The following is a 28,000-nucleotide window of genomic DNA, read 5'->3' as shown; positions in this document are numbered from 1 at the left end:
AAGTGGGATGGACTGTGTTCTGGTGAGTTATCCTCCATCCTGTCTAGCCTATTTGTAGGTCAGAAGGCTATCTGTGAACAGCGTCTGTTTACTTACAGCCTTAGGCTCAGTGCCTGTAATAGTGTGTGAGGGAAGGCATCTCTGCTTTTCTACGCCAAGTCCCTGTTTGTGAACTGCAAGACTTTATCGGAGAGGAACCATTGGATTCCCTAGCTTCCCCCACTGCACTACAAGGGAACGACTGTCATTGGGTATCTCTGACAGGGTATGTCCTGCTGTGCTCACTGGTCTTGTGGCTTCTTAAGGGCCAGCTCCTTTTGTTAATAATTCACATTGGACTAGAGCTGGGTGAAGGCTGATGGGGCATTCACTGAGGGGCTCACCAGTTAAACTCCACAGTTCAGAGAGTCCTAGAAATGTAGGGCTGGGAGGGTCCTAGAAATATCATCCCAGCCAGCACTATACTTAGACCGTCCCTGACAGCTCTTTGTCCAATGGGTTCTTAAAAACCTCCAATGATGGGGATTCCACAACCTCCCTTTGAAGCCTATTCCAGAACTGAACTATCTTTATAGTGAGAAAGTTTTTCCTAATATCTAACCTAAATCTCCCTTGCTGCAGACTAAGCTGATTCCTACTTCTCCTACGTCCAGTGCACATGGAGAACAGTTGAGCGGGGTCCTCTTTATAACAGTCCTTAACATATTTGAACACGGTTTGAACATATTTGAGGGTTGGCTAAGATAAAGAGGCCCCTGGAGGAGAGAAAGCAGGTTACAGGGGTATGTGTGCAGCTTTCTTGGGGTGCCCAGGCTCTGAGTCACCTTGTTACTCATCCGGCGAGAGGAAGATTTTCTCAGGGAGCTGATATCTAGTCAAGCATAACACCACCGGTCTGTTAGCCAGCCTACCAATCTCCACAGGGCTCTGCCAGCCCTTGCTCTGCCTTGCATGGTAACAGTTGTTGCACCGCGGCCACGAAGTCCCTCTGAAAGTGTCCCCCAGAAGCATCAGGTTACTGTCACAGGACACTCACAGAAATTACCGGGGAACAGAATCTAAACAGCTTGATTGGTACAGCTCAGGATCAGATCTTTATAACCTCACAGCACTGAGACATATGTATAGTGGAATAATCTTAAATTCATTATCAAAGATTAAGATTTAAGAGGTACTGAGTCAAGATCATGGAAACAGAACTGGTTACATATAAAATGAAAATCATAACATGCTCCTTAGAATCTAAAATCAATTATTACAGCAGTTTTTCACCTAAAGCAATCTCCCAGCAGCATTAACCAACATATCTGGGATCCAACTTTCCTGAGGAAGGAAAAGGGCTTTTTGCACACTGTTCCCAGATGTGCCCGTTACTTTGGGGGTAGGCTCATTTATCAGGGTTACTCTTCTGGGGGAGGGGCTTCTGTAATTTAATTAACGTGCTGTGAAAGTCACTTGTGTGTTCACATGGAGCTCTGCTCCTTCCTCCTGCAAGTCCCCTCCCAATGGAGCTCTCCTGCAGGACCTAGGTTCCTCCAGCCCTAGAACTAGATGAACATGTGCACACACACACTAGCAGAGCAAGTCTGAGAGGACCAGGTCAATCAGCACTCTCCAGCTGATCCCCTCATGTGTTCCTGTACTCAATGGGCTGGGTTAAGCAGCACTTTCAAGATGGTACCCTTATGTGCTCCTGGTCTCAATAGGCTGGATTGAGCCGCACTTTCAGCTGCTCTCCCCCCACCAATGTTCCCCAAGTTGAACACATCCCTATCACACATTCACATTACAATTGTACTGGTAGTAACCCACTTGATGAGCAAACCCCACAGTATTTTGGGGCACTACAGGGATCTTTAGCTTAGGTACAAGAAGCGTCGCTGCAGAGTAAATGGGGGAAGCTAAAAAGAGTAAAATTCAGAGAGAAAAGCAACCAGCTGAACCATAACAGTTATTGATTGAATCATAGTGATAACCACACCAGGAGGGCTAAACAAACATAACAGTTACATTTTAAAGGTTAATACCTGAGGTAGGAAAGAAAACAGAGAGAGATGGATCTCACCCACTCCATGAGGCTTGAACTGGTCAGGGTTCCCAGATGATGGTGGTAGCTCAGGGTCCTGAGTGCTGAAGACAGGCAGAGCCCCCAGCACGATCAGTCAGGAGATAGAATCCTAGAAAAATCCTGATCCTGGAAAAGCAGAAACTGGATGGGGTCTTCCAAGAAGATGCCCCCGAAATCCGCGGAGAGATGGTTGTACGTGTTTCCTTTGACTTTTACACACCAGTCACTACCCACTTCAATCATCACAGCAACTTGTTGGTTCATAATTCAAAGGGACGTCTTACTGGGCTACATCCCAAAGTCTGTGCTCACGCAGCCTGATCTCCTCTTTCTCTCCCGGTGCAGTTACATGGGCAGCAGTGAATGGAGATTCAGGCCCAATGGACCAGAATGTATCTATTTAGTCCTTAGTGGACTTCATGGAGTCTTTGGCACTTCTCCCTTTTTGGGGGTAAACATTCTGCTGGGGGGTAGATCATTTTTGGTTTTGTTGTTGTTCGGGGTTTAGGACTGAAAGGGGGGTCATTGTTGGAGTTAGGGGTGTCAGGGTTGGGATTAGGGGTGCCAGGGTTTAGAGCATGTCAGTGTTAGGGTTTATTAGGTAAAAGAGGGTGTCAGTGTCAGGATTTAGGGGTCTCAGTGTTAGGGTTTAGGGTAGAAGGGGTTGTCAGTGTCAAGGCTTGGGGGTTTCAGTGTCAGGGTTTAAGGTGTAGAAGGGGGTGTTGGTGTCAGGATTTAGGGGGCATCAGTGTTAGATTTTAGGGGTCTCAGGGTGGGGTTTAGGGATCTCAGTGTTAGGGTTTAGGGATTGAAGGGGTGTCAGGGTTTAGCAGAGGTGCTGGAACTAGGGGTGCCTGGGGTGCTGCAACAACCCCTGGCTTGAAGTGGTTTCCATTATATACAGGGTTACAGTTTGGTTCAATGGCTCTCAGCATCCCCACTATAAAAATTGTTCCAGCACCCCTGGGGTTTAGGGATGTCAGTGTCTGGGTTTAAGGGGTCTCTGTGTTAGGGATCTCAGTGTTAGGGTTTAGGGCAGAAGGCAGTGTCCATGTCTGGGTTTAGGAGGTGTCTATATCAGGGTTTATTAGATAGAAGGGGGTGGGGTTAGTGCCATGACTGTTGTTCTCATGATTGAAAGACATCTCCAAAGGGGATAGTTTTGCAGCATTTACTAAAGATGCTTAGACTCTGGCCTGGCCTGATCTCCCCTGGGCATTGGTTCCCCAGCCAGCTCCTCTCAACTGAGAATGCCTTGTCCACACCTCTCATGTGCTTCGTCCTGGGCTTAGTGACTTGCATTGCCTCAGAGGAGCGCAGCTGTCTTGGTGCTTCACAGGCCAAAGTTTGGTTTTTGATGTCACTGGGGCTTGATCCATTAACGCACGGGAAGCTGCCTGGGAGCTAGTGGCAGGACCTGAGCACCGGCCTGGTGTGCTAAATTCTCTCACACTGGTTTAATACGAAGCATCTCTATTGACTTGGATGGAGTTCCTCCACACTGATAAAGGAGTAACAGTAACTGAGATCAGAACCTGGCCCAGCTATAGGTCTGGCCATGACTGAGAGTCCATTCTTGGGTAGCTTTCTAGGAAGCATGTGTTCTGCTATACTATCCTATGCTGATGTCCTGGGATTAATTCTTCCTTTTCATGGTACTCGGGCGACTTTCTTATCCCAAATCTGTCCTTTGCTCCCCTTTAGGGAGGGTACAAGGGGGCTGAGCCTGATGTCTCTTTAACGGCTTTTGTGCTGATTGCATTGGAAGAGGCCAAGGACATCTGCAAGGATCAAGTCAACGTGAGTATCTCTGCACCGTAGAGTCACTTCTACGTTCATACCCAGGTTTTCCCATCTTTCCATCCCCTATGAACCATGCCCCATGGTGTTATGCTTATAAGAAGCACATGAGATCTTTTCAGGGAAAAGGCAGTACGCCACGTTTATTAAAGATACAACAATTAACATACGCATTCAATCACACACCACACACACACTATCCCACCAGTCAATGTTATAGTTATCAGTCCAGACTCTGGATCAATCTAGTGGCCAGCTCCGCGGAAGTCTTGGGAGAACGAACCCAGAGTTTCATGGCACCCCATTTATATAGTGATTTTCCTTCATTGGGATCAATGAATTCTTCTTTGAGTGCTTGCTGATATCAATTCCAGTTAGGTGTGCGCATGCGCTGCATGCACGGCTGTCAGAAACTTTTCCCTAGCAGCTACCCGTCAGACCAGCTGGGGAGCCCCCTGGAGTGGCACCGGTATGGCGCTCTATATATGACCCTGCTGGCCCAACCTCCCTTCAGTTCCCTCTTACTGCCTGTGATGGTTGTTCGAACAGTGGTTTCTTGCTTGCAAGTGGTCCACTAATCCCTGGCTCTTCTGCTTATCTTTGTATATAGTTACCCATTGTTAGTTAATTGTTCTCTTCTAGTTGTTAATTGCAGTCTTTAGTGGTTGGTGGGGGGGGGGTTCCCCTTCAATGAGTGCCCCTTGGGGCTCCAGGGCATGCAGTCCCAGGGCTTCAAACCCTATAGCTCCTGCCAAGCCTATGCCTACGGGCAACCCCCATGACTCCTGTCTCTGGTGTCTGGGAGAAGCCCATCAGGCAGATAAGTGCAAGATCTGCAAGGCCTTCAAACCTCACGCTAGAAAGGAGAGGAACACTCATTTAAAACAACTCCTCATGGAGTCAGCCCTCTGTCTGCAGCAGGACCCGGCCCCGAGTGCTTTGTTGCGGAGCACCCCTCCAGCGGTGCCGCCAGCAGCACTCCCAGGGGTCGGCGGTCTCCCAGGGCCCAGAAGTGTTCCGCTCTGCACCGCTCCCACTCGCCAATTGCCCACAAGAAGCAGGCCAAGGACAAGCCTCCACAATGGCCTGATTCAGGAACCGTAGCCTCGGCAGGGCACGCTGCAGTGCATGGGCCTACGGCCGACAGACCCTCTGGTTAGGCTCAACCCCCATGGGCTCCCATCTCCCCAGGAAGCCCAGCACTCCTGGACTCCCCACAGCTGCAGGTGGAGGAGGTGATGCCACCCTCCACCAGACACTTCTGAGGCCGCTAGGGGGCTTATAGAAATGATGGCTCCCAAGTCTCCAGTCTCGAGGCCTCCATTACCCCAAAGCCAAGCACCTTCAAGAGGCAAACCCACTATGTTTGGGCCATCTACCCCCCGACCAGGATCTCTGCATCGCTCCGAGTCCCGGCGCCGCTCCGAGTCCCGGTGCCGTACATATGCCCCGTGCCTGTCTGACTCGTGGCACTGGTCTGACTCGCGGCACCAGTTTCTCAGCCCCGACCCTTGGAGCTGTTTCCGTTTGAGGTGGTCATCAGCTAACAAGTCATGGATCCTGCTCAAGTTTCAGATCCCAATCTGTGACCTCGCAGCAGCGCTCGCATCGACCTCAGACTGCATTCCCCAGTCGTCGCTCGACGGACCAGCACTGCTCTACATAGCAGTACCACTCTATGTCGTGGCACCGCACCCCATCTCGGCACTGCTCCACCTCAGGATCCCTTGCAAAACCCAGATCCAACCCCACCCCCAGTGGAGGTTACACCTGGGGCTCGGGATGAACCAGTCCCGGAAAATCCAGAAGCCGCCATGGAACCACTCCTGCCGGTAGCGTCTTCCTCATCCTCTCCTGACCAGGAGCCACCCAGATGATGGGGCAAGTGGGGCAATTTGCCCAAGGCCCTGCAGGGCCCCTGGCCCCACATCTGCCTTCCCCCATCGCCTCAGCGCACCACATCAGGAGCGGCCCAGGACAGCGCTGCAGCGGTGTGGCTCCGGCAGGGCCTGAGCTCCTCCCACTGAGTCAGAACCGCATGGTAAGGGGGCGGGGCTGCGAGCCCCGGTCCCGCTGGAGCCACGCCACTGCAGCGCCGTCCAGGAGCCAGGGCAGCCTTCATGACGTGTATTTACACTTGTTATGACTTGGCAAAGGTTCCTCCATCTACTATTATGGCTCACTCCACCAGGGCTGTTCCCTCTCTTTTATAGTGAGGAGGAGCCAGCTGACTGAGGCTGTAGCAGTACAGCATGAGGACAGAGGCAGTCATCTGTAGGGTGAGGGAAGCAGGGCCTAGTGGGCAGAGCACTGGACTAGGTTTCAGGAGACTTAGTTCTCATCCCACAACAGCTGAGGACCTCAGGCAAATAACTTTCCTACTCTGTGCCTCAGTTTCCTTTTCTGTAATTTGGGGCTAAAAGACTGACCTCCTTTGTAAAGCGCTGAGGAAAAGTGTGATATAAGAGTTTGGTATTATTAGATCTTGGATCCCGGTCAAACCAGCATGAGTGGCACATGGGGACGATACTACCTTCTCTCATCCCAGGGAGGCTTGCTCAGCCACTGTACCATTCGTGGGGCTAAACTGAGGACATCCTCCAGAATTGCCTCCATCTTTCTTCTTCAGGCTTGCCAGTCCTACATTTTCTCCATATGCACTTTGTCCTCCTGGCCACTGTCTTGCCACTATTTTCTTGGTCGTCTTCTTGCTTTCTGCCTGTAAACGTTACTCTCAAACGCCTCCCTAACAAAATTCCCTTCACAAGTGCTGCGTTTTATTTGTCCCAATGGGTGCTCCACCCCTGCTCTGCCCTGAGGCCCTGTCCCCACTCTGCCCCCTCCTGAGGCCCCATCTTTGGTCCGCCTCTTCCTGCCCCGCTCCCACCCCTCTCTCAAAGTCCCCCCCACCAGCCTGCCACTCCCTCATCTCCGTCCCCTCCCCCAAGCGCCTCCCAACAGCTGCTTGCTAATCAGCGGCCAGCCCTGGGGGCTTGATCGGCGGCCAGCTGGGGCAGAACCACTGTGGCTGGTGGGTGCTGAGCACCCCCTATTTTTTTCCATGGGTGCTTGAGCCCCAGAGCACACACGGAGTCAGCACCTATGACTCTCTTCATCCCCTCTTTGTACGTGCCCACCACGTCACCTCATCCTCCTCTCTTGCAGCTTCTGTCTGATACCACAGACCAGGGCCAGATTTTGGGGGCAGGCAATCCAGGAAACTGCCTCGGGTGCTGGACTTGGGGGGTGGTGCTGGGCTCAGGGTGCTGTTTTTGTTGTTAGAGACAAAAAGGACAATTGATGTTTCCGGTATTCTGTACGTGGATTCATTTTTCACTAACCTACTAGAATGTTCTGGATGTATAAGCTTTGTTTCTATAAGCTTAGAAACTTTTATTTGCTTATATATGGCATGAATAAATACAGACTTACAGCTCCTAGCGTGCAAATTTATCATCTTGTACAACAGGGATAAATCATACATGCTAATCATGCAGCGAAATCGCGAAATGAGCTACAAATGCAATAAAAATAAGGTATTCAAAAATTTAACAAATAGAGGGGGGGACACCAAAGATGCTCTAGGGCGCCATTTGGGCTAGGGCCGGTCCTGCCACAGACATTGGTCTCACTCCTGCTGACATTCTGCATGTGGTCCAGAAATGTCCCCTTTTGCTGCCCTCAAATATCTCACTTCCATGTCTTCAGCCTCCTCTGTCTTTCACCAGCACAAAATTCACTGTGAAATTAAATAAAGCTGGAAGCCATTTGAATTCGTAATGTGTTAATGTAACCCACACACCTCCTGGTGTGGTGTTCTGTCCCATCTAGTGGCACTGAGACCATGTAGAGAGAGCTTAATGAGCCTGCTCTAGAGTCTTCAGGCTTTTAGTTCATGCAGTAGAGGCTCATGCATTTAGCTCCAGAGGTCCCATGTTCAATCCTGCACCCCTCCTCGGCATTAACACTACTCAAAACCTCAGCCTAACCAACAAGTTTGATTTTCTTCCGTTTTCTTTGTCACCTCCTAGAGTTTGGAAGTCAGCATCAGCAAAGCCACTGAATACTTGGCCCAAAGGTACCAGTCTCTAACCAGACCGTACACTGTGGCTCTTGCATCCTATGCCTTAGCCATGGTGGGGACACTGGACACTGAGAAGACGCTCATGAGAGCTTCGACAGGTAAATGAGTGCGTCTTATCAAGTACTGGAAAGATGTGGCCAAGTCAGGATGGGGTTCAGGGAAGAGAAGCAAAGGAGGTTGAAGAGGGATTAATTTATGAGGAATGAATAATGGGCATAGATTTGCTCCTTTTAGCCAGATTTGAGATTGATCAGACTGGGTATAAATCCAGAGTAACTCTCCTGGGTTGAGTGGAGTTACTCCAGATTTACACCAATGTGTCTGAGATCTGGATGTGGCAGAGATGTATGGTATTACTTGACCTCAGGAGGAATCTGAGAGCTCTGTACGTATATCTAAAAGATGTAAACCCCAAAGAGAAAAAGAGAGAAAACGGTGGCTCAAGAGGATGTAACTGGATGAAACTGAGCAAAGGATATAGAATAATATTACCCGCAAAGAAAATGGAGTTTGCCCCATTGTTTGGGATAGTTAAAACAGGGCAGGACAAAGCTGCTGTCTAGATATAACAATGTTGTGTTGAAAGGTGCCAGGTGGGTCTTTGATCCCCAAACAGTCACAGACCTTGGCCATGTCTACAATGCAGGGACTAGAGCGGCAAAGCTATGGTGCTGCAGCTATCCTGGTATCACCCCCTATTGTAGACGCAGACTGCACCGATGGAAGGGGTTTTCCATCTCTGTAGGAACTGCACCACCATGATCAACGGTAGCTAGATCAACTGAAGCATTTTTCCATTGACTTAGCTGTGTCTGCACTAGGCGTTAGTTTGACATAGCTATAGCAAGTGTGTGTGTGTGCAGATGTTTCACATGCCCTGAGTATCACAGCTATCACAATCTAAGTTTTAAGTGTAGACCAGGCCCTTGTTCAAGTTAATGGGTGTGCCAGGCACTCTTTCAGACTCAGTGGAAGGAGCAATCAAGACTCTTTCTGTAGTAGACACAGCTAAAAACAATGCAGGGACTGCCCAAGGCACACAGCAGGTCAAGAGCTCAGGCATGTGGGCTGAGGGGTTTCCCTGATGGCAAACACAGAGGCTAGCATGTTGGTTTTGCACCCTGTGCGTTAGAGGCAGAAACCAGCTGAAAGCCTGGAGAAGTGTTATGAAACAAGCAGAGAGACATTGCTTGTTGGGCCTAGAACTCACTTCAGAGGCAGAGTTGGGGATTTCTCAGCAATGAAGTTGCCTGCTGTTGGTTTCTCTCAAGCTCAGGGAAAACGGGGCTTTCTGTGCATTTTCATAAGCAATCAGGTTTACACCAGAGAACGTACCAGAGGCCTATCACCAATTCCTCATCCTAATTGAAACAATCCTCCCAAGACCCCAAATATTGGGTAGCTGCTCACCCCTAAAAGGGGCAACAATCAGTTCGACTTACTGATCCTCCATGCGGAAAGTTGGGGAAGGAGTCAGGCGATGGTATGGTCCAGTCAGATCTGCTCAGAATGAGTGGATCTCCTTGAGGAGAGTCCTTTAGCTCACCTTCTTTGCTGCTGCCTAGAGGGAAATCGCTGGGAAGAGCCAAACGCCCACACCTTCAACATTGAGGGCACCTCGTACGCCTTGCTGAAAATGAAGAAGTATGAGTTGACTGGTCCCATAGTCAGATGGCTGAGAGAGCAGAACTACTATGGAGGAGAATATGGATCTACCCAAGTGAGTATGATCCTTATAGTCCCGGGTATCCTTCCAAGACCGTGTTTTGTGGGCAGGTCTCCCATCGGAAGGAATGGGATCCGATCACTTGAGTCATTGTAGAAAGCCCTGGGGAATGCCCAGTAGAGAACAGTCCTGCATTGCCTGGGAGATGGGCAACGTGACCTATCAGGTCTTTGCCATTGTTAACCTAAGGCAGAGACCAGCACAGGGGCATGACTGAATCGTCTCACTAAAGGCTCCATCCCGCCAAGGTGATGGGTGTGAGCACATGCTTCTCTTTAAGATAATGAGTTGTCCTGGGGAGTGAATGAGCCTTCTCTTCCCATGGGCAGAAACACACATGCATCTGGACTCATTCTAGCATTTGTTGTTTTTTGGCCATTGGTCTGGAGAGAGGGTACCAGGTGTGCAGGACCAACGGACTGAGTCCAAATGACAAAGCCATGGTAGATCATGACTAATCTGAATCAATTGGGCTTTATCCACCTCTAAGTAAAACTGTAAGCTTATGTATTTTAGATTCTTTTTTTAAAACTGTGCTTACACGAAGCACTGGAGAGGATAAAAGCCCTACTGCTAGTGACAGCTAAATAAAGATGGAGTGTCCTCAGATATCCCTCCCTTCCCTGGAATACGGGGGCCACCAGGAACTATAGGGTCTGTCTGTGTCCAGCAGCCTCAGTAGAGAGGCCCCTTTACATTCCTTGCTACTGAGTCTTGTCTTTTCTCTACCTAAAATGATGCTACAAGCTTGGTTGGGAGTGGTCTGTATTTCTGAGTCACAGGCCATGTGTTCTATCCCTAACATTGTTCTTTGTGTGGCATAGATGTCTCTATATAAGTAACCTACACACCTCCTGGGTATGGTGCTATGTTCCCTGTAGTGGCACCGAGACCACTTAGAGAGAGATTAATGTGTCTGCTACAGACTTAGCTAAGGGCCACATGGCTTTTAGCTCATGCAGGAGAGGCTCATGCATTTAGCAAGAGGTCCTGCATTTGAGTCCCAGACAAGCCCCCACTTGTAATACCGATAGACCTCAGTTGTCGGTGGGTGGGATCGAACTCATTAAACTCTCTAAGTGGTCTCAGTGCCACTAGAGGACAGAGCACCACACCCTGTGGAGGTGTGTGGGTTACATATACATAGAAGGAGCCACTTGCTGTGCTCTGTCCAGCTGACAATTGGCCCCTGTTAATAGCTAGGCGCGAAGGGAAGCTAATTAACCATGCACAATATATTTATTGACCATGGGTTCTAGTCCTGGCTTGGCCACTGGCTTCCTGGGTGACCCTGGGAAAGTTACTTCCCTGCCCTGTGCCTCCGTTTCCCCATCTGCAACATGGGAATAAAGATCTTGTACTGCTTTGTAAAGTGCTTGGAGATCTACTGATGAAACACATTACAGAGGAACCAGGTAATATTATTATATAACCCTTTGCCTGCGTGACACCCAGTGGACCCTTGGTGTTTTCTTTCATTGTATTTTTGGTTCCTCTTCCTTAAGAGTCAGTTTAAAAGCTGTCAGATGTTCAGTGCAATAGGACAATAAGGTGTAACTCTCTTGTCTTTTTCCTGGTGTTCTAGGCGACCATCATGGTGTTCCAGGCTCTTGCGCAGTACCAGATAGACATCCCCCTACACAAGGAGCTGAATTTGATTGTTTCTATTTTCCTGTCACATCATTCTAGGCCTATAAAGTACAGAATCTCAAATGAGGATGCTCTAGTGGCCAGAACAGCAGAGGTATCGTGCTTCTCTATGTGATTAGTACAGATCACTGATTATAGAGAAAGAAGATTTGACTAGAACCTCCTATCCAAACCGTTTTGGGAAAGGGAGGGGCATTCATATTCCCGGCACCAGATCCAAATGCATCCACACTTTTGACTCAGATTTTTAAGACCAGAAGGGACCATTATGATCATCTCGTCTGACCTTCGGCATGACACAGGCCAGAGAACCTCACCTACTAATTTCGGCATCAAGCCCGTAACTTCTAGCTGACCTGTGAGATGTCTCTTAGGTAGATATCCAGTCTTGACTTAAAGACTTGAAGTGATGGGGAATCCACCACATCCTGTCAGGCCCTAGGTTCTAGGCAGTCAGGCCTGGTGGTTGGAGCTGGCTGGAGCGTCAGGACTGGGCCAAGGGCAATGCTGAAATCAGGGTCTGGGGACAGGCCGTGGGTCAGAATCCACAGACAAGCCAAATCAGGATTGAAGTCAGAGTTCGGATGCAGGCCAATGGTCAAAGTCAGGTTGGAATCAGTCCAAGGGCCTGGGGGGCCAGGAGGCGGATGCAGGCTGGAGCGGGACTGGAGCAAGGTCAGAGCAGGGCACAGAGAAAGCTGAAGTGGGCTGGAACAAGACTCGGGCATGGCTGGGGCAGGAACAGGAACTGGATCAAGGGCAGGCCAGAAGCCTGGGGAGTCTGTAACACTGCAAGGCCGGAGGAAGGTCCCTGGCCGTCTAGTGCTGTTGTGCAGAGTCACTCTCAGCTCTGATGGGGACAGTGAAATACTTGTGCCTGGGGGTCATCTGGCCTGAGCCCTGACCAGGGATAGTCACTGCAGGCTCCGTTGCAGGAGTGAGTCACCGCAGCTGGGTGAGCAGCCCTGGGCTGGGTGGGGTTTGCCTCACACATCCTGAGGTAAATTGTTCCAGGGTCAGTGGCCTGGAGTGTGTGGTTTTGAGCTGAATCCAGAAGTAGGAGGGGTTTGGGTTGCTGTTTAGGTTTGGCTCTGGAGAAGCAATACGTCTGAAGATCAAAGAGCTACTGCCTCGGAAGTAACCTTTTTTCTCCTTCATGCTATTGTCTCTGCAGAGTCCCCCCAGCCCCTCCGGGTGAGTGACTGTCAATCTCACCAGCTTCATTTTCTTCATTAGCTTCATTTGCCCTGTCTTTTAAATTAATAATAATAATAATAATAAAAATGAAGTACAAAAGAAAATTAACCCTGGATTAATTTTACAGCTCAAATGGAATGAAGACTTCACTGTGAAGGCAGAAGGAACTGGACAAGCAACAGTAACAGTAACGATAATTTATAGCATAAGCGAAAGGAAGATGAATCTCAGTGTAAGAAGTTTGACCTGAGGGTATCGGTTGAAGAAGCCCAGGGTGGTAAGTAACCACCTGTCTTTTCTCTTCTGAAGCTTGCTGTCAATCCTCAGATCATGGACAGCAGTGGATTTACACCAACCAAGCACCATCTCTGCAATCACATTCTTAACTTTGGAAAGTATTTTTGTGAAGCTTCTACAAACTCTCCCAGTTCCCAAGTCCTAAAAATTATACCCATAGGGCAGGCACTAAATAATATTTCCAGCTGCTACATGTTCTAAGTTGCAACCAATGCAGGGTCCTTCTAGATGCGGGAGCAGATGCTGCCTTCTCTCATCCTGGCACTTGTTAGCAGCATAGTTGGAGCATCGGATGTGGATGGGAACACAGGCCAGCTACTCTGGGTATTGTCTCCCTCTAAAGCAGAGATGAGCCCATGCCAGGAAGTCTGGTTACAGACCCAAACTTCCAGGGCACACATTTCCAGACAGCATGGGTGTGAAATCAGCATGGGACAGAGGTCAGGATCTTCAGCACCCAAAACACAAGCCTCTGTGGCTTGGTCTAAAGGAGCAACTTCCTTTACCTGGGAGTAGCTGATTGTTATAATTGCTAGGGCTGGCCAGTAGCGGAGATATGCTGGTCTAATGCGTGGTCATATGATAGAGGATCCAGGATTTTGGCACTGCTTTTACAGAAACAGGAGCCAGCTGTAAATTGTTCTTAACTTTCCCAGCTGCCCAAATTCACACCCACGAGTTCTCATTGTTTCAGTCTCCTCTTTCTGCTAACCCTAGACCGAAGGCAGCACATGAGCTGATATTCAGTGGCACTCACACCACCCACCTCCTGGCCACTGGTCCAGGGGCTCTGCATTTTAATTTAATTTTAATTGAAGCATCTTAAACATTTTAAAAACCTTATTTACTTTACATACAATAGTTTAGTTATATGTTACAGAAAGAGACCTTCTGAAAATGTTAAAATGTATGACTGGCACGCCAAACCTTAAATTAGAGACAATAAATGAATACTTGGCCCACCACTTCTGAAAGGTTGCTAACCCCTGCCCTAGACTGTATTTCATTTGTGCCACTCAGCTGGGAGAGGCTTTTTAGTTTGCGTGCCAGGGATGGGAAGAATTTTTTATGGATTGCTGGAGGGGAGGGGAGGTTTATTGAGGGATTTTTCACATCTACTCTAGGACCTGTTTGATTACTAAGCCATATTAGTACACCTAAAAACAAAAGAGGGTTTATCTGGCATGAAATTTACACTGAGATATTAATTTCTTTTGTCTTCTGCAATGTTTCCAGTTAAGAAGCCGGATGGAGCGATGCGTTCAGTCTATATATTAAAATCTGCATCAGGTGAGAACAATGCCCTTTAATGATAGATGATAAATAGATGGACCGATGCAGGGGGTAGCTGAAGAATCCTGGGCTATGATTTTTTTCTATGGAATGGGCAAAAAAGTTATAATTAAGCAACAGGAGCTGGTGGAGCGATCGCAAAAATCAATGTTCAAGTGATGAATTCTGATCAAAAGGGTATTTTCTCTTCTCCTCGTTAGGTTCCTCGGTGTGGTTGATGCCACAATGTCTATCATCGATGTCTCCATGCTCACTGGCTTCTCACCAGACATGGAGGATCTTAAGAGAGTACGTCAGTGTAATCTGAGAACAGGGAACGTAATAAACAATGCAGTGGCTCGACTGGGGCTTTCAGATAAGAAAATCCAATGCAGCAGATGAATAGTCAGACTCCAGAGTTAAACCTGGAGGGAGACCAGACAGCTCTAAGGATTGGTAACAGCTTTAGGAAACCACAACCAGTTGTCTCCAGGTCGGGGATGGCAGTTTTGGGGCATTCATAGAGGAGATTCCAGGGGATGAATAAGCCATGAGCGCAATGTCCAAATTCACAGAAACAAACAGGGCCCTGGGCAAATTTTGCAGGTTGTGCAGGCTACTTTGAAAATCTGGCCATACAAGTTCAGGTCAGTTCAATCCTGCTTTATTGGATAGCAAATTGAGAGGCTGCTGTCATTTGACTAACAGATGTTTTGCAGCATGAGCTTTCGTGGGTGAATACCCACTTCTTCGGATGCAAGCAGGATTCCACAGGATTCTTTGCTGCTTCTACAGAACCAGACTAACACGGCTACTCCTCTGATACTTGTCATTTGACTGTGCATGCCAGAGCAGAATGCATTTGATACAGTCTCTTGTACAGTGGGGCCACAGTTTAAAAAAAAATGATTTCCCTTTTGATCCTCTGACCTACATAGTGCAGTTATTTGGGCCTGAAGAACTGTGGATACAAAAAAAAAAAAAAAAAAAGAGGCTGCACAAAAAAATCCAGGTCCTGAAGGATTCATTGCAGTGAATTGCTGCCCGGGTATAAAATGAAGGTGAAGTTTAGCAAACAAACCCAGGGATGTTTCCAGCATTGGTGCTGGTGAACAGGGGCCGCTAACAGAGGAGTTTTGAGAGGGAGTTTGGAAAGGGAGTGATGTACAGTCGCCATTCTTGTTGGGCAAAAGTCAACATGGTTTCTGTAAAGGGAAATCTTGTTTTACTAATCTATTAGAGTTCTTTGAAGGGTCAACAAACATGTTGACAAGGGAGATCCAGTGGACATAGTGTACTTAGATTTCCACAAAGCCTTTGACAACGTCCCTCGCCAAAGGTTCTTACATAAATAAGTTGTCATGGGATTAGATGGAAGATCCTTTCATGGATTGAGAACTGGTTAAAAAAACAGGGAAGAAAGGGTAGGAATTAATGGTATATTCTCAGAATGGAGAGGAGTAACTGGTGGTGTTCCTCCAGGGTCAGTCCTAGGACCAATTGTCCTGGTCTGCACCCTCACTTGAAACTGGGCGGTTTCAAAGTGAGGACCAGCATGTCTTCCCCCACCCCAAAATCCTAGGGTAGGTCTCCCCTTCGGCTGCCACCACCCGGGCCATTCCGTGGGCAGGACACCCTGTTTCCCCCTTGGGAACACAGATCAATTCACAGAGGAGGAACCTTCCCCCTCCCCTCTCTTCCCTCTCTCCAGCCTGCTCTGAAGAGGGATACCTGGATTCAAACGCCTTGAATCTCTACACACAGGGAAGCAGCCCACTTCCCCCTCCCCTTCCCCTGAATTTCCCCAAGGGAAGGAATTAACCAAGTCCAAAGAAAAGAAAAGAATTTATTAAGAGAACAAAAAGAAAATACAGAATCTCTATGAATCCAAGCTGGGCACTCATAGGGTATAACCTTGCTAAGTTCTGGAGAGAATCCTCTCTCTTTCTCAGTACAACCAGTACAAGCAGAATTAAGAATAATCAATAACAAACACACAGAATTGCAAACATAGGATTATTAGATAAGGACACAAAGTATCTTTCTAATACTCACTATCTTGACTAGAAGAAATTAGTTCAGAAAGGTGGAACTTGTAGGGACTTGCTTAACTCGTCTGGTCTCTTGAACTCCAAACGGCCAAAGACAAAGACCCCCCCAAACAGAGAGAAAAAGTTCCCTCCTAGGAGTTTCAAAATCTCTTCCCTGATTGGTCCTCCGGTCAGGTGCCCACCAGGTACTATGCTTTAACCCTTTACTAACTATTCATGACACGCCCCCCAAATCGTCACAGTGGGATCCACTGGCGGCGATTTCTTCCTAGAACTGTAAAACAACCAGAGTGATAAAACACATGCACTATTACATCGACTACTAAGCATGAAAACATATTAAGAACAGTGTTTAGCCACTTGATTCTGGGAAACTTTCACGAGAGAGTGCATCAGCAACTTTGTTGGAAGCTCCTGAAATGTGTTGAATGTCAAAGTCAAAGTCTTGGAGAGCTAAGCTCCAGCGGAGAAGTTTCTTGTTGTTTCCCTTGTTGGTGTGAAGCCACTGTAGCGCAGCATGGTCAGTTTGTAGCTGGAACTGCCGGCCCCAAACGTATGGGCGTAGCTTTTCCAAGGCATACACAATGGCGTAACATTCTTTTCACTGATGGACCAGTGGCTTTCCTCTCAGACAGTTTCTTGCTGAGAAGCACGACAGGATGGAAGTTGTGATCCGGTCCTTCCTGCATTAGTACCGCTCCTACCCCACGTTCAGATGCATCAGTGGTAACTAGGAAGGGTTTGTCAAAGTCTGGGGCCCTTAATACAGGGTCCGACATGAGCATCGCCTTAAGCTGGATAAAGGCTTCCTGACACTCATCAGTCCACTTAACTGCATTTGGCTGGGTTTTCTGGTCAGATCAGTTAGTGGAGCAGCGATTTGGCTGTAGTGTGGTACAAATCGCCTGTAATATCCGGCCAACCCTAAGAAGGATTGGACCTGTTTCTTTGACCTTGGGACAGGCCACTGTTGGATAGCCTCCACCTTGGCCTGTAGGGGGTTGATGGTTCCTTGACCCACCTGGTGTCCTAGGTAAGTCACTCTGTTTGGCCTATTTGACACTTTCTGGCCTTAACAGTAAGTCCTGCCTGCTTGATGCGCTCAAAACCCTTTTCAAATGTTCTAGGTGTTCGGGCCATGAATCAGAAAAAATGGCCACATCATCGAGGTATGCAACTGCACAGTCTCCCAATCCCGCTAGTAGACCATCCACCAGCCTTTGGAAGGTGGCAGGTGCATTCCGCAGTCCGAATGGAAGCACATTAAATTCATACACCCCTGCATGGGTGATGAAGGCAGATTTTTCCTTGGCGGGTTCATCTAGTGGTACCTGCCAGTATCCCTAGTTAAATCAATGGTAGAAATGAACTGGGCATGTCCCAACTTTTCCAATAGCTCATCAGTGCATGGCATTGGATAGTTGTCTGGACGAGTTACAGCATTTAGCTTACGGTAGTCCACACAAAAGCGTATTTCCCCATCTGGCTTGGGAACCAGAACCACTGGAGATGCCCATGCACTGGTAGAAGGGCGGATGATACCCATCTCCAACATGTTGTCAATCTCCTTTTTAATAGCAACTTTGGCATGAGGTGACACCCGGTAGGGTGGTGTTCTAATTGGGTGAGCATTACCTGTGTCAATGGAGTGGCAGGTTTGCTCAGTCCGTCCTGGGTTGGCTGGAGAACAAGGTGTCGAAGTGAGTGTACAGCTCCTTGATCTGTTGCCGCTGTTGACATTGCAGGGTTGTGGAGAGGGTCACCTCTTCCACACCACCATTTCGTTTACCTTCGTAGTAGACACCTGCAGGCCACTCGGTGTCATCTCCTTCCTGAACTGTAAAGTGACAGACCTGTAATTCTCTGGGATAAAAGGGCTTTAGAGAGTTAACATGAAACACTTTAGGCTTTAAAGAGGAATCCGGGAATGCTATGAGGTAGTTAACAGCTCCCAGGCGCTCCTGGACCACGTATGGTCCTTCCCAGGATGCTTCCATCTTATGGGCCTGTTGCGCCTTCAAGACCATGACCTGGTCTCCAACCTTGAAGGAACGCTCTCTGGTGTGTCTATCATACCAGACCTTTTGCTCCGCTTGAGCATCCTTTAAGTACTCTCGAGCAAGGGCCCAAGAGTCTCTGAGGGTGTTTTGAAGGTTGCTTACAAAGTCCAGGATGTTAGTTCCTGGAGGAGGCGTAAACCCCTCCCATTGCTGTTTCACCAGCTGTAATAGCCCCTTAACCTCATGGCCATACACCAGCTCGAATGGTGAGAAACCTAAACTGGGATGTGGAACAGCCCTGTAGGCAAACAGCAACTGCTGTAACACTAGATCCCAAGTATTGGAATGTTCATGTACGAATTTACGGATCATGGCCCCCAAAGTTCCATTGAACCTTTCCACTAGGCCATTAGTTTGGTGATGGTACGGGGTGGCAACCAAGTGATGCACCCCATGAGTTTCCCACAGGTCTTTCATGGTCCCTGATAGGAAATTTGTTCCCGAATCTGTAAGAATTTCAGAGGGCCAACCCACCCTGGTAAAAATGTCAGTTAAGGCCTGGCACACAGTGTTAGCCCTGGTGTTGCCTAGAGCTGCTGCTTCCGGCCATCTGGTAGCAAAGTCCACAAAAGTCAGTATGTACTGCTTTCCTCTGGGGGTCTTCTTTGGGAAAGGACCCATAATATCTACAGCTACTCGCTGAAATGGGACCTCCACTATGGGAAGTGGTTGGAGAGGGGCCTTGACCTGGTCTTGGGGTTTTCCTACTGTTTGGCATACCTTACAAGACCGGACGTACGTGGCTACCGCCTTGCCCATCCCCTCCCAGTCAAAGGACCTTCCCAACCTGTCTTTGCTTCGCTTCACCCCAGAATGGCCACTAGGGTGATCATGGGCTAAGCTTAAGAGCTTTTCCCGGTACTTGGTCGGAACTAGCAACCGTTTTTGAGGATGCCAGCCCTCCTGGTGTCCACCAGAAAGAAATTCCTTGTATAACAGTCCTTGCTCCACAACGAACCGGGATCGGTTAGTAGAGCTGAGAGGCGGTGGGTTGCTGCGTGCCGCCGCTCATGCTTTCTTGAGGCTGTCATCGGCTTCCTGCTCTGCTTGGAACTGTTTCCTTGAGGCGGGAGACACCAGTTCCTCTGGGAGCGATGTAGGTGATGAGGTTGTTTCCGTTGACTGTGAACCGCTCTCCGCTGGTGCACAAGGCGTCATTTCAGGCTCCGGCTGAGCCTCTTGGGTAGGGTTGTCTGCTGGTTTTTCCAGTTCAGGCCCGTTGTCGCCCTCTGGCGGTGGAGTTGTAATAGCTGGCGCCGGTGCTGGCGCTGGGTGCCCTTCCAGTTCCGGTTCTGGGACTGGATGTACTATGGCTGCTGTCGGTGTTGGCCTGGGATCCGGTTCCACCACCTCTGTCTGGGTCTCTGGTAACACAGACGGGGTCCTGGTGGATGGCTCAGGAACAGGGATGGGTGCAGCAGCTCGTCTGGCTTGGCTGCGTGTAACCACTCCCTCTGTTTCTGGCGGCTCAACGTGATGGGCCAAGTGGTTGCCCAGGATCATGGGGACAGAATAATTGTCATAGACAGCAAAAGTCCACGTCCCTGACCAGCCCTTGTACTGGACAGGTAAACGCACTGTAGGCAATGTTACAGGTTTTGACATGAAGGGGCGGACTGTCACTTTGGTTTTCTGGTTGATGAATTTGGAGTCCACGAAGGTTCGGTGGATAGCTGACACATGTGCTGCACTGTCTCTCCATGCAATAACTTCCTTTCCGTCCACTCTCAAAGTTTCCCTAAAGCAGACGGGTATTTGAGAGATATCTAATTCCGGGTTCCTTGGTGCAGGTGCAAGGAGTTGGACCCGGTTCAGGTTCTTTGGGCATTTGGCTTTGATGTGCCCCAGTTCATTGCATCCAAAACATCGCCCACTTGATGGGTCACAGGGTTGTGTTGGTTTACTGGAAACTGGTGAGGTAGAAGAAGAGGTAGGGTGTGACTGTGCTTGGGTTGTAGGTGTGGGCTTGATTGGCCCTCGATGGTAAGGTTTAGTCTCGGTGGGTACCTTGTGTGATTCGCTCCCTTTGGCAGTAGCTTTCGTGTTGTCTACCGATGCCATCCATCTGGCTCCAATCTCTCCTGCGATAACTGTCTCTCCAGTGAGAGTTTTTGGTTTACCATCTTGGATGTAGCGTCTAATGTTCTCAGGAACACCATCTAGGAACTGTTCCATCAATATCAGGAGGTGTAGGTCGTCTAGCTCCTTAACCATGGATCCTGATATCCAGGAGAAATAGTGTTTTTCCAGGTAAGCGGCGTGCTCTGGAAATGACATCTCTGGTTTCCATTTCTGGACTCTGAAACGCTGACGGGCGTGATCAGGGGTGATGCCCATTCTGAGTCTGGCCTTGGTTAGGAACAGTGGAAAGTCATCCATCTGGCCTCTAGGCATTTCAGCTGCCACCAGGGATAATTGTCCGCTGAGCTGTGACCTCAGCTCCAGCATGTATTGATCTTCAGGAAGATGGTATCCAATACAGGCCCTCTCAAAGTTTTCTAAGAAGGCCTCAACATCATCCCCTGCCCTGTAGGCGGAAATTTTCTCCAGAAGGTTGATCAGCAGGTTGAAGAGGGGTTGGATTGGTTGGCTCCTGCTGCTTAGTCTTTGCTAATTCCAGAGCCTGCTGGTGGGTCTCCTCAGGATTTCCATTTGTCTCTTGTGCTCAGCCTCTTGTTTCTCCAGCTCCTCTTGTGGTTAGCTTCTTCCTGGCCCTTTCTGCAATAATTAGTTCCATCTGTCTTTGATGTTCTTTTGTTTTTCTTCAGCCTGCAGCCTGGCCAGGTCGAGTTTGCTAATTGTTTCACCAGTACTCATGATTGTGTGCCTTCTGGTGCTGGCCACACCCCTATGCAGTCAGTGAACTGTCTCTGGTGTTTGACAGTCCCTAACCCTGGCTATGATAACTTGAGTAAAGAAAGAGAAATCAATCCTTTGTATAGCAAATTGTGGTTTGTGTAATGTTACTGTTTTGTACTGAGAAAGAGGGAAAGAGTAAAAAAAATTCCTCTGTCTCCCTCTGCTCTGAGTTGCTGTACTCAGCAGCCCAGCTGAAAGGCTGCTGCTAACAATACCCCTGAGAAAAATCTGGTCTATTTCCTCAGGGATCTGTTCTCCTGTCTCCTGATCCTTTCAAAAGACACAGGGAGAAAAAAAAACCTGGCTGGAGGGTTTCTGTCTCCCCCCCCCCAAACCTGTTTTTCCTGCTGGATGGGAATGTACTTTGGCGAGCACTTCCCCCCACCTTAGGAATCCTGAGTGGTATCTCGTCTCACAATGGACGAAAACACCGCTCCACAGGGGGGCTTTGTAACAGAAAGCCCTGGAAGAAACTGAAAATCTTCTAACCCTGAAACTGCTACAAAGCTGCCTGTCCAAGCAACAAGAAAGAAAAAGAGAATAGCTCCCTTCAGCGTAGCCCAGCTGAAAAAAACTCCTTGTAACAATGGGTTCGAAACTCCGCTGCCACCATGTCCTGGTCTGCACCCTCACTTGAAACTGGGGGGTTTCAAAGTGAGGACCAGCATGTCTTCCCCCACCCCAAAATCCTAGGGTAGGTCTCCCCTTCGGCTGCCACCACCCGGTCAATTCCGTGGGCCGGGACACCCCTGTTTCCCCCCTTGGGAACACAGATCAATTCACAGAGGAGGAACCTTCCCCCTCCCCTCTCTTCCCTCTCTCCAGCCTGCTCTGAAGAGGGATACCTGGATTCAAACGCCTTGAATCTCTACACACAGGGAAGCAGCCCACTTCCCCCTCCCCTTCCCCTGAATTTCCCCAAGGGAAGGAATTAACCAAGTCCAAAGAAAAGAAAAGAATTTATTAAGAGAACAAAAAGAAAATACAGAATCTCTATGAATCCAAGCTGGGCACTCATAGGGTATAACCTTGCTAAGTTCTGGAGAGAATCCTCTCTCTTTCTCAGTACAACCAGTACAAGCAGAATTAAGAATAATCAATAACAAACACACAGAATTGCAAACATAGGATTATTAGATAAGGACACAAAGTATCTTTCTAATACTCACTATCTTGACTAGAAGAAATTAGTTCAGAAAGGTGGAACTTGTAGGGACTTGGTTAACTCGTCTGGTCTCTTGAACTCCAAACGGCCAAAGACAAAGACCCCCAAACAGAGAGAAAAAGTTCCCTCCTAGGAGTTTCAAAATCTCTTCCTGATTGGTCCTCCAGTCAGGTGCCCACCAGGTACTATGCTTTAACCCTTTACTAACTATTCATGACACCAATCCTATTCAACTGGTATTATAAATGATCTGGAGAAAGGGGTAAAAAGTGAAGTGGCAAAGTTTGCAGATGATACTAAACTGCTCAAGATAGTTAAGACCAAAGCAGACTGTGAAGAACTTTAAAAGGATCTCACAAAACTAAGTGATTGGGCAACAAATTGGCAAATGAAATGTAATGTGGATAAAATGTAAAGTAACGCACATTGGAAAAAATAACCCCAACTATACATACAATATGATCGGGGCTAATTTAGCTATAACTAATCAGGAAAGATCTTGCAGTCATCATGGATAGTTCTCTGAAGACGTCCACACTGTGCAGCGGCAGTCAAAAAAGCAAACAGGATGTTAGGAATCATTAAAAGTGAGATCCAGAATAAGATGGAGAATATCTTATTGCCCTTATATAAATCCATGGTATGCCCACATCTTGAATACTGTGTACAGATGTGGTCTCTCATCTCAAAAGAAGATATACTGGCATTGAAAAGGTTCAGAGAAGGGCAACTAAAATGATTAGGGGTTTGGAACGGGTCCCCTATGAGGAGAGATTAAAGAGGCTAGGCCTTTTCAGCTTGGAAAAGGGAGTCTAAGGGGATATGATAGAGGTATAGAAAATCATGAGTGGTGTGGAGAAAGTGAATAAGAAAAAGTTATTTACTTGTTCCCATAATATAAGAACTAAGGGCCACCAAATGAAGTTAATGGACAGCAGGTTTAAAACAAATAAAAGGAAGTTCTTCTTCATGCAGCGCTGAGTCAACCTGTGGAACTCCTTGCCTGAGAAGGTTGTGAACGCTAGGACTATAAGAGGGTTTAAAGAGAACTGGGGCCAAGGGCTCTGGCTGGGAGTGCCAGATCTGGGGTGGGACCACAAATGAAGCCTGCAGGGTGCAGGAGGAGGTTCCAGGCTGGGGCATGAGGTTGGGGTGCAGGAGCAGGCTAGGGCTCTGGCTGGGGATGTGGGCTCTAGGGTGGGGCCAGGGATGAGGATTTTGGGGTGCAGGAGGAGTTCTGGGCTGGGGCTACAGGTTGACATTCAGGAGGTAAGGGGTGCGGGTTCTGTTAGGGAGTTAGGTTGTGTGAGGGGGTTCTGACCTGGGGCAGGAGCTTGGGATGCAGGAGGGTCATGGTGCAGGCTCCAGCCAGGCAGCACTTATCTCAGGTGGCTCAGAAGTGGTGACATGTCCCTCCGGCTCCTAGGGCAGAGAGAGGGAGCAGGGGCTCTGTGTGCTGCTCACGCCCGCAGGCACATGCAGCTCCCATTGGCTGCAGTTCCTGGCCAATGGGAGCTGCGGAGCTGTCACTCGGGGTGGGATCAGTGCGCAGAGCCCTGTGGCCACTCCTGCGCCTAGGAGTTGGACATACTGGCCGCTTCGGGACCTGTGCAGAGCCAGGACAGGCAGGGAGCCTGCCTCAGCTGCGCTGTGCTGCTGACTGGAGTTGTCAGGGTCCCTTTTCAACCAGGTGTTCTGCTCAAAAACAATCTCCTGGCAACCCTAGGTGTGGAGGCAGCAGGCCAGTAACTTCCATGATACAATCTGCATGGGAGACGTGATCACAAGCATGAGCTGCAGGACTTTCAGAGACGCTGCCTTACCCACAATGCCTCTTGCTTTTCTTATTCACATTTAGCTTTCCCAAGGGGTCACCAGATACATTTCCAAGTTTGAAATCAACAAAGCCCATCCGACAGAAGCAACCTCATAATCTATGTGGACAAGGTAAAGACTCAACAAGCGGCTTCTCTGATCTTGTGTTAATTTCATGGGCTCCTGCTGAGCCAAACTGCACTCCAGATATACCCTGGCATCCCCACAGACGTCAGCAGGTTGACAAACTGCAACCCACGGCCAAATTTGATTCACTGGTCAGATTCAGTCTTTCCACTAGAGTAACTGAATGGGCCAGATCCTCAACTGGTGTATGTGGATGTAGGTCCATTGACTTTAATGGGAAATGCAACATCTGATATTAAGGTTGAATTTGCTTCTCTGTGCCATTCACTTCTTCTTTCCTTGTTCCTTTCACTTCTCTAGTTCTTCTTTCCCCCACCTGCCTCACTTTTCTTTCCCCAACATCTCCCTTTCTTTTATTCTTTTTCATTCTCTCTTCCATCCAGCCACCCTTCAACCTAAGCAATCCTATTATTTCCCCCGCACTCAGGTTTCTCACAGAGAGGAGGAATGCCTGCAGTTTAAAGCTCACCAGTTTTGAAGTGGGGCTCATTCAGCCGGCATCCATCACAGTCTACGACTCATTACAGCATAGGTACAGATCGCAGCTCTCCTCACCATTCAAGGCACCTGGCTTCAAATTCTGCTCTGGGTCACATTGGTATCATTACCTCTTGCAGTCTTTGCTGCAGTATTTAGGTATTATTGCCCCGTGTAACAGAGGGGATGCACTGGAAATAGAACCCAGGTGTCCTGAATCCCAGTCTTCTGCTCTACACAAGCTCACTCTCCCTTCAACTTTTCCAGATTACTGTGCCCCTTTCAGGAGTCTGATTTGTCGTGCATCCCCCAAGTTTACCTCACTTAAAAACGACTTGCTTACAAAATCAGACATAAAAATACAAAAGTGTCCCAGCCACACTAGTACTGGCAAATTGCCAGACTTCCTCATTTTTAACATGTAAAGTATAAAATAAATCAATTAGAATATAAATATTGGACTTATATTTCAGTGAGCCATGAGCCTGTTTTCACTCATGAGTCGTGTCATTCAGTGGCTGAGAGCGGCAGCTGCTGGCTAGGTTCCAGCTCTCAAGGCAGCACCCCGCCAGCAGCAGGCAGGAGTTAAGGTGGCATGACCTGCTGCTGGTAGGAGCGCTGCCTTCAGAGCTGGGAGGCCAGAGAGCAGGGGTTGCTGGCTGGGGTTCATATTTTTGGCGGCGAATGAGGACTATTTTTTCAATCCTGCTCCCATCCCGACCCACAATATCTACTCCCACCTGCCCTGCATTGTTTGTTGAATTTTTATCCCACTATTATAGCAATGGGCCTAAGATCCCAGTCCCACTGCAGGGCTCTAGAATCTTTGTAAAACTAGGCAAATATCTACATAAGTTAACATACCCCTGGGTATCCCTAGGGTATGTGTCCCCTGGTTGAGAACTACTGGATTAGAACACAGGGGTTTAGACTCAGACTAAGGCCAGACAGGACCATCCTGATCATCTAGTCTGGTTTACTGCCCACCTCCCAGTTCCTCCTGTTCCAACATTACCCATGCTGGAAATATATGGTCACACTCATCACCTAACACACCCAAGCAAAGGTAGACAAAATAATAAGGGGGAACCTCTGACTACAGGCAATAATTATCCTACTTGCCCTCTCCTCCTGTTTTACCTCCAGAGGTGAATTTGCTGCTAGCATGATTGAGAGTGTCTCAACAAGCACCAGCCCGTCATTTCAAGCTGATGGTTTCCTATAGCTAAGAAAGTCGTTCCCACAGACTGCTGCTCCCTTCCCCAGGGTCACCCGGTGGGGCTTCTGCTTGAGTAAGGAGCTTCAGGGTTGTCTCCTAGGTGCTGTAAACTGTAGCCGTTGTTCTACGGGAGGGAATGATCCATGTCTCTGATCTTTCTCTAGATGGCCGGTGCACCAAGTTCTACCACTGCCTAACCAGAGCGGGCTCTTCAATATGATCTGTCACAGGGGCATCTGCCGGTGTGCAGAAGGTAAGGAGAGTCCTGTCTCTGCTTACATCTCGGGTGAAGGCTCCTGTCAGCGTTACCAGCAACATGCAGTCCCAGCCCCCAGCAACCAATCAGGGCCTTCTTTCCTGTGGTGTCTGGGTGACGATTTTCACGTGCGACAGGCTCATGGCAGCTGGAGACAGGATGGTCCCTGGGTCTGTCCCCAGCCTGGAACTCTGACTCTTGGCGGCTGTGTCCCTGCACACACCACCACATACAGCAATAGGGGAATGAGGGTTGGGATGAGGGTACCTCAGTGGGAATATGGGAGAGGGATGCACCCTCCACATGAACTCACATGCACGCCTGGGGGAGCGGAGGCAAAAGAAGATCCAGAAGGGACTGCAGTGGTGGGCCTGGGATTGGGCCAGGAACGGAACCTAGAGGGGCTGGAATGGGCCTCGAGGAGGTAGTAACCCCAGAACCCACCCTCACCCCCACAGAGGTCTCAATATCTTCCTTCACTCCTCTCTGGTCCCTCCTCCCTGCAGTCACAGAGGGTTTCCACTCTCCCTGACTACCTGCCCCTCACCTGGGTTCCTCCTTCTCCAACAATGGCAACCCCACCCACCAATCACAGGAGAGCTGGCAGCAGGACGTAGAAGCAGAATTTCTCTAACCAGCTGGGTCACCAGGAGGAGAGGCGAGTCCTAGGGAAACATCAGTTTCTCCTCTCTGGCCACTCCAGGGCCTTGGGGGGCTGGACCAACTGCCAGCTGATCCATGGAGTCCAGTTGGGGGGGGGGGCATGGTGACACAAAGTCAGGCACTTCTTTACAATATCTGGGTTCTCTCAGTCCAGGATGCCCACAGCTGGCACCCCTCAGCCCCCCACTGTCAGGTTCCGCCCCGAGGCCAAATATTGAATGTGAGCCATGGAGGCTCCACTCCCGCTGACTCTTTAGAAAGGGATCCTCTAGAAGAGGGTAGAGACTCCATTGGTGGGCCGTTGTTCAGTGGGGAACTTGCTGTAGCCCTGCTGTCTGCCGGGCATACAGAGAGGCGCTTTCAGTCTCCGGATCTGTCCTTCCCATCACCTTTTGATTCCCCATCTGAGCTCCACTAAGTCCAGTGACCAGGCTCCTCCTGGCACTGGACCCAGGCAGAGATCCATCAGTGCAGAGAGGAAGTTAGCTGGGATTGCCAGGCCTACTTATGGTCCTTGGTTATTTCATACACCCAGGCAGAGTTCCTCTGGGCAACATCTACCGATTCCTTTGCAGAGCTGTCTGAGTTCTGTCTGCTCAGGATCATTTGGATCCTGCAACCTACCCTCCATCCCTTGTTTTCTTCTTTTACTGTGTCCCATAACATAGGGCGCTGGGACTTTTATTTTTCCTGGTGGCTGCTCCACCCTGGACTCCACCTCCTTCCCTGAGACCCCACCCTCGCTCTGCCACTTCCCAGCCTGATCTGCCCCCTCCCCGAGGCCCCGCCACCTGCTCTCCGCCAAATGCCTCCTGCCAGCCGCCAAACAGCTGTGGCTGGTAGGTGCTGAGCACCCCTATTTTTCCATGGGTGCTTGGAGCCCTGGAGCACCCATGGTATCAGCACCTATGTCCTATAATGTGACGGGTGGTTGGCTTCATGGCCACTCCCTTGTCAGAGGAGGTGAGCCTGTCACTGGAAGCTGAAGTTAGCGCGGCTCACTCCAGATCTCAAATGGGGCCAGGTGGGCACCTATGGGTCACTAATAACAGAGCTTGAAACTTCAGGGTCTCCTTGGTGATTCTACCCATCTTCCTTCCCCATAGAAAGCTGCTTCATGCAGCAGAAGATAGAGGGTCCAATCACCCAGAACAGACGAATGGAGGAAGCACTGCAAACCTGGAGTGGATTATG

At 49.0% G+C, this 28,000-nt stretch overlaps 1 pseudogene; it reads left to right on the top strand.

Annotated features, from left to right (window-relative positions):
* Positions 1–7: 7 nt before the first annotated feature.
* On the top strand, positions 8–28,000 carry LOC120394878 (annotated as a pseudogene).

Source organism: Mauremys reevesii, unplaced genomic scaffold (assembly GCF_016161935.1).
Source record: "Mauremys reevesii isolate NIE-2019 unplaced genomic scaffold, ASM1616193v1 Contig81, whole genome shotgun sequence".
Lineage (NCBI taxonomy): Eukaryota > Metazoa > Chordata > Testudines > Geoemydidae > Mauremys > Mauremys reevesii.
This window is presented reverse-complemented; position numbering and strand designations above follow the sequence as displayed.